Source organism: Gopherus flavomarginatus, chromosome 6 (assembly GCF_025201925.1).
Source record: "Gopherus flavomarginatus isolate rGopFla2 chromosome 6, rGopFla2.mat.asm, whole genome shotgun sequence".
In the NCBI taxonomy this organism is placed as follows: domain Eukaryota; kingdom Metazoa; phylum Chordata; order Testudines; family Testudinidae; genus Gopherus; species Gopherus flavomarginatus.
Window position 1 is genome coordinate 77,408,239 of NC_066622.1, and position 16,191 is coordinate 77,424,429.

The window sequence follows — 16,191 nt, forward strand, 5'->3', positions numbered from 1 at the left end:
GGGAGGCTCAAGCTGGTTATACTGCTCTGAGTAGCCCACAGTCAAATTTGTACCCCGAATTGAAAGCAGCCATGTTAGATCGATTAGGATTGACACCAGAAGCATACTGGCATAAGTTCCACAATGACCCATTTCCATGGGGAGCATGACTCTGTGTGGTAGCCCAGAGGTTGCAGGACCTGGCTGATTGGTGGCTGACCCTGAAGACAAACTCTCTGGGGAAAGCCATGGACCTAATTATTTTAGAGCAGTTCTTGCAGGTTCTGCCTGTGGGAGTTCAAACTTGGATGAAGTAGTTTTGGCAGTCTTCTGGGGACGGAAGCAGCGGAAAGAGCAAAGGCGTACTTGGAGGCTGAAGGAGCCAAGCAGCTAGAGCTTTACACAGATTCTCTATGCCTTTGGGAGTCCATTGTTTTCACAAGGACATAGCCTAATTCACCACCTCTCATTTCCTCAGAATGTCCAATCTCAAAATTATTATTAGCATTATAAAAATAGTATACATTACAGAACGACAGGGCTCTGCATGGGTGAATCCCTTTGCATGATCAGGGATGGAATTTGTTCACTTGTGTATATTTGTTCAGTTGATTATATTATCTTTTAGAGAGGCACTGATTCCTTACAAAATAAGTTAAAATTCTGATAAAAGGTCATTAAACCAATACCATGAGCACCAAATGTACAGTGGGTTAAGGCAAAGAAAAAGGATAACTAAAACATCCAGATTCCTGAAGTGACATAATTAAGAACACACAGTTAATCCATGTAAACTGCACTGTAAATGAAAACAGCTCCATCCCAAACAAGATTCTGCAAAACAGATCTCTTTTCTCTTTACTTGTGTCTCCTCCAGAGAAGCCAATATGAAATGCAAATGTCTTGGCTGTTTATTTTTGGAGAAGTTATATCAATTTTTATTGGAAGAAATATAAAGAACTTGTGTGGGGGGAGAATCACCCTATCTATTCTGTCATAATAAATCAGAGAGAATGAACTGAAAATTTCATTCAGCATTCTCTGAATATATTGTGTTCATTTTGTCAAGTAAGTTAATGAAATATGGCAGATATTGATCTAGACGTCTCTTTAAAACCATAATATTTATATCAAATGCATCTGCTTTAATCTCTTTTCTAACTTCCTGCTTAGTCTTTTAGTCATGCCTTTGTCTACTGACCATCCTCTCTCTGCACAATAGTAGCAGGATGATATAGTTGGAAATGAAACACAGTGGGGTGCTTGAAGAGCCTACCTGCATTCTATCTTTGTAAGGTGAGGGGAGTTTGGTAGTACCAAATGCTTATACTTTCCCTATTCAAACATATCAGCATCACTCTGTTCCAGTAAAAACTATATATGATTCTCATCAGAGACTGGGTATACTACTCTTTTTTTTAATATACACTAGGTTAGCTGAACATGCTCCCTAAATAAACTAGATTAAATTACATTGTGATGCTTTCACTTTTTATGACTTCCGTAATATCATTCAAGACTTCACTCAACCAGATTCTGATTCAGCAAAGCCTTTATGCATGTACTTTAAGTCCATCCCTATTCACTTAAGCATGTCCTTAATTTTATTATACTCCCCTCTCTGAGGTTGGAGAGAAGGGCAATAGGTTGTGAAAAGCCACCTTTGCATTCTTTTTCTTGGGCTCCTGAACCAAGCAGAACTCAGCTGAACCTGATAATTTCGATTATTATTGAACAAAGGAGACCCACTTACATAATTAAGAGAGCAGAGTTTGGCCTTTTATTTATTTTTAATACTGCAGAGGATACAAGAAACAAATGACCTGACTCTCCACTGTCTTTCATCTAATGTAGCCATTAACCCTGTGAAATGAGGAATGAGGATGTAAAACGTTACCAAATCAGAACACGGCATTTTAATTTCATAAATTACTTGCATTTCCTAAATCTTTGTAACATGTAATATGCTGCTAAAGGTCTGATGCTGAGATCAGGCCCAAGATCTCCTCTAGCAGAAAGAGATAATGGAAAAGCACAAGAATATACCACAAAATTTAGTTCATGTGACACTACTTTGAACCTAAAACTAAAGTCCTGACACAGGCAAAAACCCCTATTTTTGTCTGCATCAGGACTTTCAGATCAGGGTTATACATTTCATGGCAAAGCAATCAGAGCTAACCAGGAAATACACCTTTATCAGACATTATAAACAACTTAGCTATTGCTGAACCACTCACTAATTCATTTTTGGCAGAGATGCTGCTGGTATACCGTACCATATCTTGTGACAGTCAAAGCTTGAGTAGTATTCCTTAAAAATATTATGCACTGATGCTTTTATGTTCCTGCTTAACTGATTTTTTTTGCAAGCATGTGGAATTACAGCCACTATTTTTACCTGTCTCTGTTCTCCTTCAGCTATTTGTTATGAAATAGATTTTCATTATAAAACCTTTCTATAGCACTGCCCAGTCTCCTGACCTGTAAGTATACTCTTATTAGGCAGGTTGAAATATCTCTATTCATGTGGTTATGAAAAGTGCACCTCATTTTAAAATTAATCCTGTTCAGATGGTCTTTAGTAATGATGTATATGTCTCGAGACTGAAGTATGCCACTACGTATATCTGCCTAAATCTAAAGTTTTACTATAAATGTACAGAGAATCAAGGGAGACAGCCTTTTCATGTGTGCTTAGCTTTTATCACCTAAGCTTCAGATACAGTCACTTGGATGCCTACACTCATGCCCATTTGTTAAAATGGCCTTCAGCCTACCACATAATAGTAGGCTATACATGGTTAACCTGAAGAACTCTTCAAGTTTCATTCCTTCAGCAGGAATGTTCCCAGTACAAGCACTGAAGTTCTAGCATCACATCCCCCCTATGCTTGATCACTGACAGAATCCAAAGCATTTAATGCCAGATCAGTCATAAAATCTTATGTAATAGTAAATAGTGTATCATAATAAAATCTAGACACCCTGACTTTTTTTTTTTCAAATGGTAGAGAGTTTGGTGAACTTGGGCTGTCTTTACTTGGAAGCAGAGGTGAGTGGTCTTTCCCACTATGAGTCGTCTTCAGTTTACTTAGTACACAAAATTGATTGGATGCTGACTGGATTGGCTATATCCTTGTCAGCAGATATTTATTTGGTGGGGGAGGTACTAAGGTAACATCATCTGTTCTCTGTGGTTCTAGACTGGGTAAGCTTCAGATTATGACTTACAACAACAGTCATTGTAACAAAGAGATATTGGGTCCCTTATTGGAGAGACTGTCCAATGTTTCCTTTCAGGAAGGCAATACATCAGCTTTCCTTAAATGAGTAATTTATAGGCCTGTGCCCAGTTAACAGTCAAATGGCACTAACAGTCTCGTCACCCGCTAATCTTCCATTTAGGAACAGCTGTTGAGAAGGTTGTATTGGGGCTGCTGTGGCACTGTCTGGGGTTCTTAGATTTTTCTGAACCCTTTCATGATTCACAGATTCCAAGGTCGGAAGGGGCCATTATGATCATGTAGTCTGACCTCCTGTACAACACAGGCCACAGGACTTCCCCAAAATAATTCCTAGAGCAGATCTTTTAGAAAAACATCCAATCTTGATTTCAAATAGTCAGTGACAGTGAATCTACCATGACGCTTGCTAAGTATTTCCAATGATTAATTACTCTCACTTGTTAAAAATTTGTCTAGCTTCAATTTCCAGCCATTGGATTGTGTTATACCTTTCTCCGCTAGACTGAAGAGCCCATTATTAAATACTTGTTCCCCACAGAGCTAATTATAGATTGTCATCAAGTCACCTCTTCACATTCTCTTTGTTAAACTAAATAGATTGAAGCCCATCATGCTAGAATTGCATTAGACCAATTGGCCACAGCATTGCACTGGGAGATCATGTTCAGCTGATTCTCCACCACGACTTTTTCAGAGTCACTGCTTTCCAGGACAGAGTTTCCTATTGTGGCCTGTATTCTTTGTTACTGGATGTATACAGTTAGCCATATAGCAACACATATAGTTTGCTTACTCCCAGTTTACCAAGCAACCGAGATAGCTCTTTATCATTGACCTGTCATCTTCATTAGTTAGCCCTCCCTGAATTTCTGTTATCTGTAAACTGTATCAGTGATGATTTTATATTTTATTCCAGGTCATTTAAAAAAAGTGTTAAATACTCTGAGGCCAAGAACTGATCCCTGCGGAACCCCATCGGAGGCACACTTATGTTGTTTGGTCTTGTTTCAAATCTGGTTATGGCTTGGAGAATAAGTCAGTCATTAATTTCCATCTGTGGTTTCACAAAGGGCAGGTGTTCATGTTGATTCTTTTATGTCAGTCAACAGTATTTAATACCATTGGCAATGAGATGGTGTTGATGTTCCTGTGCACAAGTTGATATCTTCACAAGAAACTGGAAGGGATATGTGGAACTGTGTTTGAGTGGATCATTTTGTCACAGATATTCCAGATTGTACTATTGGGCAATTGTTCATGTGCCACAAAGGCTTTCAAGTGAGTTTTGACAGTGTGATATTCTGCCACTTTGTCTGTTCAACATGGATGTGAGGCTACAGATTTCCTTCCTTCTTTTCTCATTGAGGTAACGGGGGAGGAAGGAAGGCATGTGTGCAGTGTATCTATGGAGTATTTAGGAACTGAGCTATTGACATTTTTCCAGTAAAACCAATTTTTTTTAAAGGCCCTAATTAATTGGGGAGAAAATTGAGGAAATTCAGTGTTTCTGAAACTACTAACTCTAGGAAAGTTGTACTATATATAATGCTTCAATTCAAAACATGAATTTACACTAAGTGATTCACACACTTGTAAACATCGTCGGAGTCCCTCTAACATTTTCACTAACACTGTGCATAGAAAGACATCATGCTCTAATGAATAAAGAGTAAAATTTTCAAAAGCTAAGTTTCTTAGGAGCCCATTTTCAAAAGTGACTCACAGTTACATTTTTAAAGGTATTTAGGCAGCTAAAGATGCTGAAAGGTATCTAGTGGGATTTTCAATAACTCACCATTTCGCCTGGACTAGTTACTTGGGCAAAAAAAATTGAACTCTGGTACTTAAAGTTCAGGTTCTAAATTCATATTTAGGCACTTAAATATAAGTGACCTGATTTTCAGAGGTGCTAAGCATCTTTAGACTCCACTGAAATCACTGGGAGGGGCAAGTGAGCAGCATCTTTGAACATCTGCCCACTTTTACTTAGGTGCCTAAATGACGAGTCTAGTTTTGGAAATGTTGATCTTAACTTTTGGTGTCAGAGTTCTTCCGTCAGTCATACATATATACTAATTACGGGTGGGCAAACTTTTAACATCTTGTAAGTTTTTCCTGTTTCCAGTGCTGTTTTCTGTCTCTGCAATCATGAATTCTACTAAAACTGTATAATCTTTCAAACTGATACAGATTTTTAAGATCCTCTCTTGTTCTTACCAAAGCAACTGGGGTGATTTAGGAATTAATTAATATTTGTGAAGCACTCAAAGTGAAAAGTGCTGTAAGACATTGCGTGTATTATTACTGAGCAACGGCTCATGCGCTGGATTAAAATAAAATAAAAAGCAAGATCTTAAATATCAGGTACCAACATTAAATATTACCTCTGATTCAGAATTTTACTTATTTTTGTGATTAATAAATCAATGCAGAATTAAGAACCAATAAAGAACAATCTCAAACTTTTCCTTTTCTCCATTATAAAAGCAGGACTTGAATAAACAAGTGGGTTTTCTTAGTCCATATTGCTATACTATCTATGCAGAAACGGAGGACTTCCATTCTTTTTAGACTGTGATTAGCATTATTGTATGTGTTATTTCTGTGCATTTGCCATTTTCCACTCCTGAATACATTTAGAAACTGGGAACTTCCACTGATATTTATTCCGCCAATATGCTAGACATTCCTTTATTCTTCTGGCAAAAAAATATATTTGAAAAGTGAACTGCAAAATTCTGATGCATAAGATAAATATATGATCATATATATGATACTTGAGAGTTGTGAATATCTCCTGAGCTAGACTATTATAGCATATTAATGTACCTATCAAGGCCTCAATCCTGCTCACTTTGAAGTCAGCATGTTTTGTCACTGATTTTAGTGACAGCAGGATCAGGCTGCAAGGGACCAATCTTTCTAGGAGCTCAGCACCTCCTGGACACTACTGATTATTTCATCTCCTGTTGACCTTACCAGGAGTATGTTCAGCTACATCATATCACACATCTCAGATAGAAATATTGACATTCATCAGTGATTAATTTTATGTACTTATTTCTTATAAATATGCTTAAAAGACTTGTTGAAATGTGCTGGCCCTAATTGTTCATCACTGTCATTTTAAGGTCCAACCAGCCTATTAGACATGGTTGTTTAATAATAATATTGGTTAGTGATATGATTGTTTTTTTACTGACCTAGTGTAAGAACTACAGGCCTAGCAGTGGGGTCTGTAGGGTTCGAGGCAGGTGCTGCTTCTTTGTTGCCACCAGGGGCCCGCAAAGCTGTCACCATTAGGTACTGAGAAGCTAAGCCCTGCAGGAAGTCCTGCCTTGCAAAAGCTCTTTGAGGTTTCCTGATTGTCTGGCACACACTAGATAAACCAGAAAGCCATTTCTGGGTGTTGTCTGAGCAATACAGTCCTCCAGTGTGCTTCTGCCTTAGACCTGCTCTCACCACTCTCGCTGAAACTTGACTTGATTCTACAGTTCTGGCTCTCAATCTAGGCTTGGACCCCAGCCCTGATCTTGGTTTACTGTCATTGGCTTAAGACCACTGCTGACCCCAATGAAAGACCCTGGCCTAGACCAACCCTGAGTCTTGCCTCATGATCTCTATCTGGTAGTGGACTTTGACTTCGTAGTTTTGACCTGGCCTGGCACTGGACTGATCTCTGACCTTTGGCCCGCACTGAGCAGCTCACTTTATGCCCACGGACTGCCCACAACCCAGCCCTGGCACATAACTGTGCTAGTAAAAATATAGTATAAGTGAGTCCTCACTAATATAAGCACTTTTATGTTGCTATAACTGCGTTCATACTAGAGGTAGTATGACACGGTATACTCCAAGTGTAGACATGGTATTACATATTGCCCTTTTCATCTCTAGATCTCAAAATGCTTTACAAAAGTAACTAAATATTTTCCCCATTTTAAACAGGTACAGAGAGGCTTCACCAGCCTCCAGTTACACTGTGGGTATGTTTACACTATAGCCGTCGCAGCTGTTCTGTTACCGCACCAGAGCACAGACGCTTTCCACATGAACAGTAAAGGTTGTTCTTTCAATGTAGTTAATCCACATCTCCAAGAGGCAGTAGGTAGATAAGTGGAAGAATCTATACTGGGAGTTAGGTCAACCTACCTTTGGTACTCAGGATGCAAGATTTTTTTACAACCCTGGATGATTCGTTAGGTCAAATCTCATTTTTAAGTGTAGACCAGGCCTGACAGAGTCAGCAGCACAGCTGGGAATAGAACCTAGATCTCCTGACTTCTAGCCAGCTGCTTCTAGCTCTTTTAAAAGGTATCTGAAATTTGGTTTACTAGATAGTATATGGTGAATAATCAGTATAGGGGTTTACTTAGGCTTAATTTCTAGTTGTGAGAGTCCATGTACACTGGATCAGCTGTAACCTACCAGAAGTACAGTGGGCTGACTGAGGGATTTTACTGGAGTACATCAAACATGTCCTATGTGTAAACAGGAAATCCTCTTTCTTCCCCAGAGTACTTTGAATAAAGATTGGCAGAAGTGGGACATGTTCTTTTCCCCCTCAGAGAACTTTCTATAAATGTGACAGTGCACTCTAGAATCACCTGGAACATTTCTATAATACAGGAGAAATCGCTGTTATTATGCCCACCTAACTGGGATTACTACCAGGGAACAGATGCAGAGGACTACATTTCAGTGACTTTAAACTTGGATAAATGGCACACTTAGCTTGTTTAAACAACATATCTGATGCTGCTTGCAAGCTTACTCACAACAGTTTGCTAGCATGAATGATCCACTGTGAGTCCTCTTATTCACTTCAGACAGCTTCCTTGTTCAATTTTGGCTCCCATGAGTTAATTTTATCTTTTTTTAAATGACTTGAGGATTTGTACAAGGCTTATATTTAAAACAAGTCATGAAGCATAAATTAATATCCCCCAGCATGATGTATACCTCTGAAACTCAGATAATGAAAAATGTGTATAATTGACATGCTTCTGTTTCCACCAGGGTCTGAGTTAGTTAAGCAGATTCTACCTTAATTCAAAGCAGGGGATGAATATTGGCTTTCTTACTTAGATACCACACTAATATGGTCTACAACTAGAATATTCTTGCTTTCAAGTCATATACTGAAACACACAACACACGTGCATAATAATAACAAAGAAATTCAAGGCTTAGCAAAACTAGTAAAAACTGCTGAGTGCTGTGACATGCAAAAGGAGAGCATGCTATAAGGTTTACAGGACAACAAATGAGTAAACCACAACTCTAGCATCAGCACTTCAGAATCAACCAGACTTCCGTCTACTGCTCTAATCTTTCCAAATCTCAATATTTTTTGAGCTACTGTGCAGAAGATACCCTACTATTACTTTTGCAATCAACTGAAATTATTTGCTCTTGTATATTCAATATGTATACTGTTCAGTATGGAAGATAAAAAGCTCCCACCTCACTTCCACCATTGAAGGTGCTCTGTCACATAATTGTTTTAAACTTTTTTTAAAATGCCCCATCTCTCAAAAGACAACTTTTGTGCCGTTTGCATGGCATTAAGTTATCAAAAGCTTTGAGACTTCAAGCATTTTATGTATGATTGAAAACAACGCATTTCTCACAAGTGAAAACACCCCCAAAATTTCATGACTAATTTTCCACAATAGAGCTTGTGTGGAAATAAAAGGTCATAATTTACCAAAGCTCACTGATTTTTTTCAGCACTTCTGCCATCTCATGTTGCTCCATGTGGAGTGTTTGCTTAGTAAATCACAGCCTGTATATTCTGTGGAACATGGGAAATCACTGCAATTTGAATACCTTACTGACCAGACTCATTTTCTTAGGCAAGAATTTGGACAGTAACAGCTGCCACTTTTGTGCTAAAACAAAACATTAAAGACCTTTTTCAAAAAATAGGGATGGTATGGGAAAAGATGGTGTTTTTAAATTTGTACCTAGAAATGTAAATTTACTGTGCTAAGAAGTGGGCATGAGTTATGAGACCCAGACTACAAGATTTTAGGGAGGCTCGTAAACATTGTTACATATCTCTGCCTACATTTCCATTTTTAATTTTGTAACAACAAATAGATTTTAAATAAGCATGCAGAAAAAAAATGGAGACAGAAGAAAACTTGAAGAAAGACTCTGTCCTATTTGTTCTATCTGTTAATCTATTTAACAAGTGGGGTTACATCACTGGCCCCAATATCTGAGACTCAGCAGAGAGCCTCAAAATACGAAACATCTCTTCCCATACCAGCTGCCTGAATGGGAATGCTCTTCCAGTGGCCTGGCAGAGTACGATTGGGCAATCACATGTGAATGGATATGGCAGGAAGCAGTATGAGGACACAACAAGAACTATTTCACACTCATCACATTTTCTCTAATTCTAAGTGGGTCTTCAGTTGAAACTGGGGGCTTTAAAAGAATGCTTAGCAGAAAATGATACACATCCCTAAGTCCATAGAACAACCCATGGCACATTCTCTTATTACCATGTAAATCCCAGTGGAAAATAATCGTGCACGTTGTAACAAATTATTTAATATAATAATCTAATGTCACTTTATATGGAGCTATGCCATTTATTATTGAAGCTAAAAAAAAAAAATCAAGGGTCTGTTTGCCAAGGTATTCAGCTAAGTTAAAAAAAATAAGTCATTCTAATTCCTAATCAAACCAGTATGTCTAATGAGTTCAAGATGGCCTGTCAACTTAAATTATCTGTTTGTCTGTCTGTTTACTGTATCTGTCTGTCCACAGTTCTTTTTTTATCTCTGTGAAGTTCAGTTATTGAGTCCCACATTTCCTTCTGGAAGGAATCTCTAACAGATGATCCTTCCTGATGATATGTTGATGATTTGCTAATATATAGCTTATAAATGTACGAAATCTGAAGAAATCTCTGAGAAGCAGAGCAGATCATGAGAGAGGAGAAACAAGAGATTTTAATAGCTTACACAGCACTGCGCTTTGATTAAAATAAAAGTCTTAAGCACATGTCTTAACTAGAACAATATCTCAGGATGATTAAAATGTTTCTGATTTGAAAATTTAAAATAGTAACTTGCATTAATCTTTACTATCAATAGATTTATGTATAATATGTATTTATACAGAGTCACATTTAGCTCACTTTTTTCATAAACAACCATAGCAGTTAGTATGAGTAAGGCAAGCAGGATTTGGACCTAAGAACTATAGACTAATAATAAAATAGAAATCAAAGATGAAAAAAAAATCTCTCTCTCTCCACTACAGGTTTATTCCTTACAGTATTTTTTTCTAGTATTTTGTCCAGTCCCATTTTAAATGGCCCACTAATTTCTTTTGGGATACTATTCTTCAGTGTTTGAATCAATTCTGATCACGTGAGCTACAAAGCACGTGCATACATACAGAAAACAATTAAGCAAGGGCCATTCTGATTCCAAGATTAATGAGGACATCATAACTGTAAAATAACATGTTAATTTAGGAAGGAGCAAATCAGTTCAGATCAATTAAGAACAGAACTTGGCACTAACAATTTCAGAAACATTAATTTGGCTTTTGGGCTTTTTTTTTTTTTAAAGTTTCAAATATCTCTATAATTTGTACTTTGGCTAGGACTAGAAATTTAAGTTCCAAAATACCACAAGGAAGAATACATTTGCAGAATTTTTTGTAGACAAAACCAAGAATCTCTGAAAATCTAATGAGAAAAACTGATCTCATGAGAACACCAGCCTGAATTTCATAGTAAAAAAGTTGGTTGGAAAAGTTCAGAAGAGCATCCAAACACTAAGTTGTTAAAGAGATTCTCCCAACCTTTCAGAGGTTGGCGCAAATTGACTGGCTTTGAAGTCTAGTGGCTGCACTCTAGAGCAGTGGTTCTTAACCAAGGGGATGCATACTCCTGGGAGTATATAGAGGTTACATCAACTCATCTACATATTTGCTTCGTTTTACAACAGGCTACATAAAAACCATTAGTGACGTCAGTACAAACTAAAATTTCATACAATGACTTGTTTATACTGCTCTATATACTATACACTGAAATGTATGTACAATATTTATAGTCCAATTGATTTTATAATTATATGGTAAAAATGTGAAAGTAAGCAATTTTTCAGTAATAGTGTGCTGTGACCCTTTTGTATTTTTATGTCTGATTTTGTAAGCAAATAGTTTTTAAGTGAGGTGAAACCTGGGGTACGCAAGACAAATCGGACTCCTGAAAGGGATACAGTAATCTGGAAAAGTTAAGAGCCACTGATCTAGAGTCCCTGGTCTGTTTCCCTATCAGCCAGCAGACACTGGACTTGGTGGTGTCCTGTTCATCCATATATGGTCAGCTGTGCCGTGCTCTAAAATATCCCCTGCAGGCTAATCCAGGAGTGCTTGCTGACAGGCTCCAAAAGAAGCCCCTTATAGTTTCTGTTGAGCTGAAAGTTTTAAAATGAGAAGGACTATACATAGGCTATAGGGACTGGTTGGTAATCTCAGAACTCCTCAGAAGAATGCAATCACCAAGGGGAAATAATGACATCACAATATTCAAGATATAGATTATCGTCTGGTAACTGTTGATACCCATAGTAAAAAATGACTGCCTGCTTTCTTGAGTTTATAATCTTTCTTGTTTTGTTCCCTGATCTACAGGTCCTCTATTATATTGCACTTCCCAGATCACACAGCCTTTTCTCCCTTCTCACATCATGTTATATCTAACTTTTCCCCCTCCATCTGTTTTTGTCCAGTATTAATCACAGCAAACTACTATGCCTGTTCTTCATGATCCTAGCATGCTACTAATTTAGTTAACAATTACTTCCACACCCTCATCCTTTGTAGCATGCAATATATCACTAGGTTCCTGATGTCCAGATATTATAATGGATCATATGTTACCATTGCCATTTGTAACATAATATATTATTCAGCAGTACAATACCACATTGTCTGCTAAATATACTTTATATTTAGAAATCCACCTATGAAATTGCTTGAATACATAAAACACAGCTCTTGTACAGTACTTGTTTTGTCTATAGTGAAATAAACCATATATAATACTGCACATAGCAGACTATAATATTTAACTCTGACTTTAAACTTCTCTCTGCTTCACACTTAGATAGCACCCTTCATCTGCAGAAAGCATAAACATGAATCAATTAATCCTCACAACATCCCTCTGGGGTAGGTATTAGCCTATTAATTATAATAATAGGTCAGCTGCGTCACAGAAAAATTACGTTATTACCCAAAGTCAAATAAGGAATCTGTGGCAGAACCAAAAACAGGACCAGGGCATTCAGATTGCTAACCACTAGACCATTCTTTACTTTACAGACTGATGGTGCAATACAGAAATTAGAACCAAAGTTCTCAATATGAGGACCAAACTCCCACACACATCAATGGGAATGCCACAAATCACAGGCAATGTCATATATAGTACTTTGCATCTATCCACCTTAAATGGTCTTTTAAAAAATATTTGCAAAAAAGGGCAGAATAGTTTAGCATACAAAATCTGATCACTAGAAATTAATGGAAAGGAGGGAGGATAGGTGGTTGCTTTATCTTATGGGACAGAACAAACAGGTTCCTTATATACTCACATTGAAAGTAGAAAGTATACTGAATAATAATATATTTACCATTACTCCCATTAGTAACATTAGAAAAGTAGAATTGTTTTCCTTTATGACTGTCCCACTGAATTAACTTTATATTTTTATTTTCAACTTAAATTGTCCCTTTCTTACAATATGCAGGTTACAACATTCTCCTTAAATGATGTGTGGTCATTTCATTCCAGTTATTAAACATGGCTCTCATTCTCCATAGAGAAGAATTGTAAACTCAAAGATAATTATGGATTGAGGAATTTTTTTAATCATTTGTCTGCTGCAGTCATAGTACAGTGGGTTGTAACTGTATCAAATATCATGAGGTAAGCAAGATTTGAACAAGGTCAGTATTTATATGGGAAACCTCAGTGTGCTTTTTTGTGACATATGAAATACTAAATAAATAACGTTGGTAATCAGTAAATGACACTTTGCTCAAAGTCAGTATTGAACAAATTCTCTTGCATGGCATTCTATTGACTGTACTCTTAGAGGTCTCATTATTGGAACAGGTTGCAAAGCTGAGGTCCTACACATTTGATGTAACTAAAAAAAACACAGGACATTTTGCAACATAAAGCTCTTTCTATTCCCAAGCTATCTGTGCACCTCACCCCAAGGGTGAACGTGTTTCTGTAACAAGCAAAATGAGTCATAGTTTGTAAAACATTTTGGGATCTTTTTGGTTGAAAGTTACTGTGCAAACAAGGTCAAAATTAATATTTTTTCTTGAATGACTGAAGGTACTGGGAATTCTTTATATGCCTAGGTTCCAGCTACTTCAATAGGTATAACTTTACAGCAAACTCTCCCAAAATATATCCTTGGTCTTGAAACTGGATAATGCAATTTTCTATTATTTTTGACACAGAACTGGTAAATCATTTTTTTAACTTCCTACTATATGTAATACTGTAATTTGGATAGACACCTTATTTTATATATACAATATTTGTGATTTGTGCGTGTATGTGTGCACACACACCCTACACATATTTTATTTCTCAGAGAGAAAAATCAAACACACATGCTATTTTAAGAGTCTGAACAACATCTTTCAACAAAGTTTAGCTGCTTTCATTTTGTAGACACTTTTAATTTTATCTGGAAATTTTTTGACATTAGAAATAGAACAACTGTAGTTTCTCATTATGTTTGCTGCCAGAATCTATGCTTGGTTGCTCAACTAAAGACCTTACATTGCTAATTACTTCCACATGCCCATATCCCAAGTGAAGGAAAACTTATTGGTTCTGACAGCCCATTCTCTCAACACTGAATTCCAAATGAAAACTCAAATTTTGGCCAAACATAACATTTCATCATTCTTGTTCTACTGACTGCAAAAGCAACATCAAACAAGGGGTGCTAATGGCTTTTTACTGAGCAGTTCCCAAGCTTATACTCTCTGATGATAGATCCACGTGAGCAAAGGACTTCTTTAAAGTACTTAGTAATTAGCTTTTGAACCAGGAAACAATGCGTAAAGTAAATTGAACAGTCTGTGTGCCAATGACAGAGTGAGTATAATTGACAAGCAATATGGACAGCAGAGACCAACAGAGAAAGAGCTAAAAACAAATAGAGCACATATAAATAAAGCAAAAAGAAAAAGCTGTGAAAAAATAAGATGAAGCAAGCCCCAAAGCTAGCGGGAAGCCTGTGATCTGGGAGTTGAGGCCTTCAGGGTTTTGGAGTTTGACTGAAGATCAGATCCAAGTTTAGAGACAACAGAGCAATGCTGGGTACCAGTGACAAAAAACACTAGACTAGGGGGATTGAAACTGTATTTTTATAACTGTATTTATTAGGTCATATTCTCTGCTGATGAAACTCCAATAAGAGTTACACCAGCAAATGCTGCAGTTTTATGTTTGAAAAGCTTCTAGACTTAAGAAATCTGGGACTGCATATAGGAAACTGAATAGACAGTTATTAAGAATAAACATTTTGGAGAAACTAGTGATGCCTCTTTCTCATGGTCAGAGAAGGCAAATGACAATGAAAACGCTTTTGTTAATCTTGAGGATTATAGACCCAACTGGTTTGAGTGAACTGTGCTTGCAGATTCTGGTACTGGTTGTAGTTGCGTATTTTAGGCATTTGAGAGTATTTAAAAAAAGCAGGGGGTGTGGAGGAGGAAAAGAGTGATTAAGGAGTCCTCTGCTTCACTGGGACATATTGTAATGCTCAGTGGTATAAGAAATCAGTGAAGGAAAAGCTTTTACTTGTGGATCACATGATGCAAATCTGTGCTCAGGAATTAGCTGGTAAATGGTTACACATCTTTAGAGACTCTCAACTCAGCAAGGAAGAGAAATAACTTGATATTACCATATTCATGTCACATGAACATCATATGTAAAGTTATGTTTTCAAAGGGACTAAACTGAAATACTTAATTCTCAAAGATGTGGGGAGGGACAAACAATTAGATTCAACTAGAAAGGATTATTCAGAGTATCCTCTATTATGTTCTGTGGGAAAGTGTATGTGAAAAGTCTTGAGGACAACAGGCCAGTTTTCTCCGTCTCTGCACTGGAATGGCAGAAGGATGAGCTGAACTCAAGGGAAGATGGGAAAACTAGTAGAGTGGGGTAGAAAAGAGAAAATTATTCTCTCAATACATAGACCTTATTTGAGGCTATTTCCCAACAGATCTAACATGGCTTTCAGATAGACTTGGTTGTAACATGATCAAGATGGAAAAAAAAGGCATTCGATGGAAATGTAAAGCAGTTAATTTTTGAACGTTTATGTGGCCTGTTTAAGCATAAGTGTTGTTACCAGCCAAAAAGAATTATTCTTATGTGGGTATAGCACTACTCTGACAATGGATTCATCTTTTCTTTTTCTTTTTCTTTTTTTTTTTTAGGATTAGCATATCTTTTTTCAGGGTAGGGTATGTAATGGTTTTTAAAAGACTGTTCTAAATCCTGAGAAGTGCCGAGCACCTGCAAATACCAAATTAAGTCAATTGGAGCTGCATGTAGTTAGCATCTCTTAGGATTTGATCAATGAAAAGTAGCAATATCATCTTCCAGTGTGGCCATCATAATGAAATAACCTGGACAACATAAAGTGCCCATGTTGTGTTCTGCCATACCCAATTTTCTCATGGACTGAGTAATTTCAAAATGATGACCAGTATAATTACTTGCTCAAGAGATAATCAAGTGATGTCTAACTGGTTGATGCTTAGAAAAGTGAGGTATGACCTTGTTCCACAAGCTAACTGCAGATGCAATAGCAGGGTTCCTTCCTTCCTAATATATCAATTTAGTTCTAGTGGTATCCAGAGATTCTCTAGAAAAAGGGGC

The 16,191-nt window shown here is 37.1% G+C and overlaps 1 protein-coding gene across 28 annotated transcripts in view; it reads right to left on the reverse strand.

Annotated features, from left to right (window-relative positions):
• KCNMA1 (potassium calcium-activated channel subfamily M alpha 1) overlaps nt 1-16,191 on the reverse strand; it is an 886,632-nt gene that overhangs the window by 227,564 nt on the left and 642,877 nt on the right. The window lies entirely within an intron of this gene.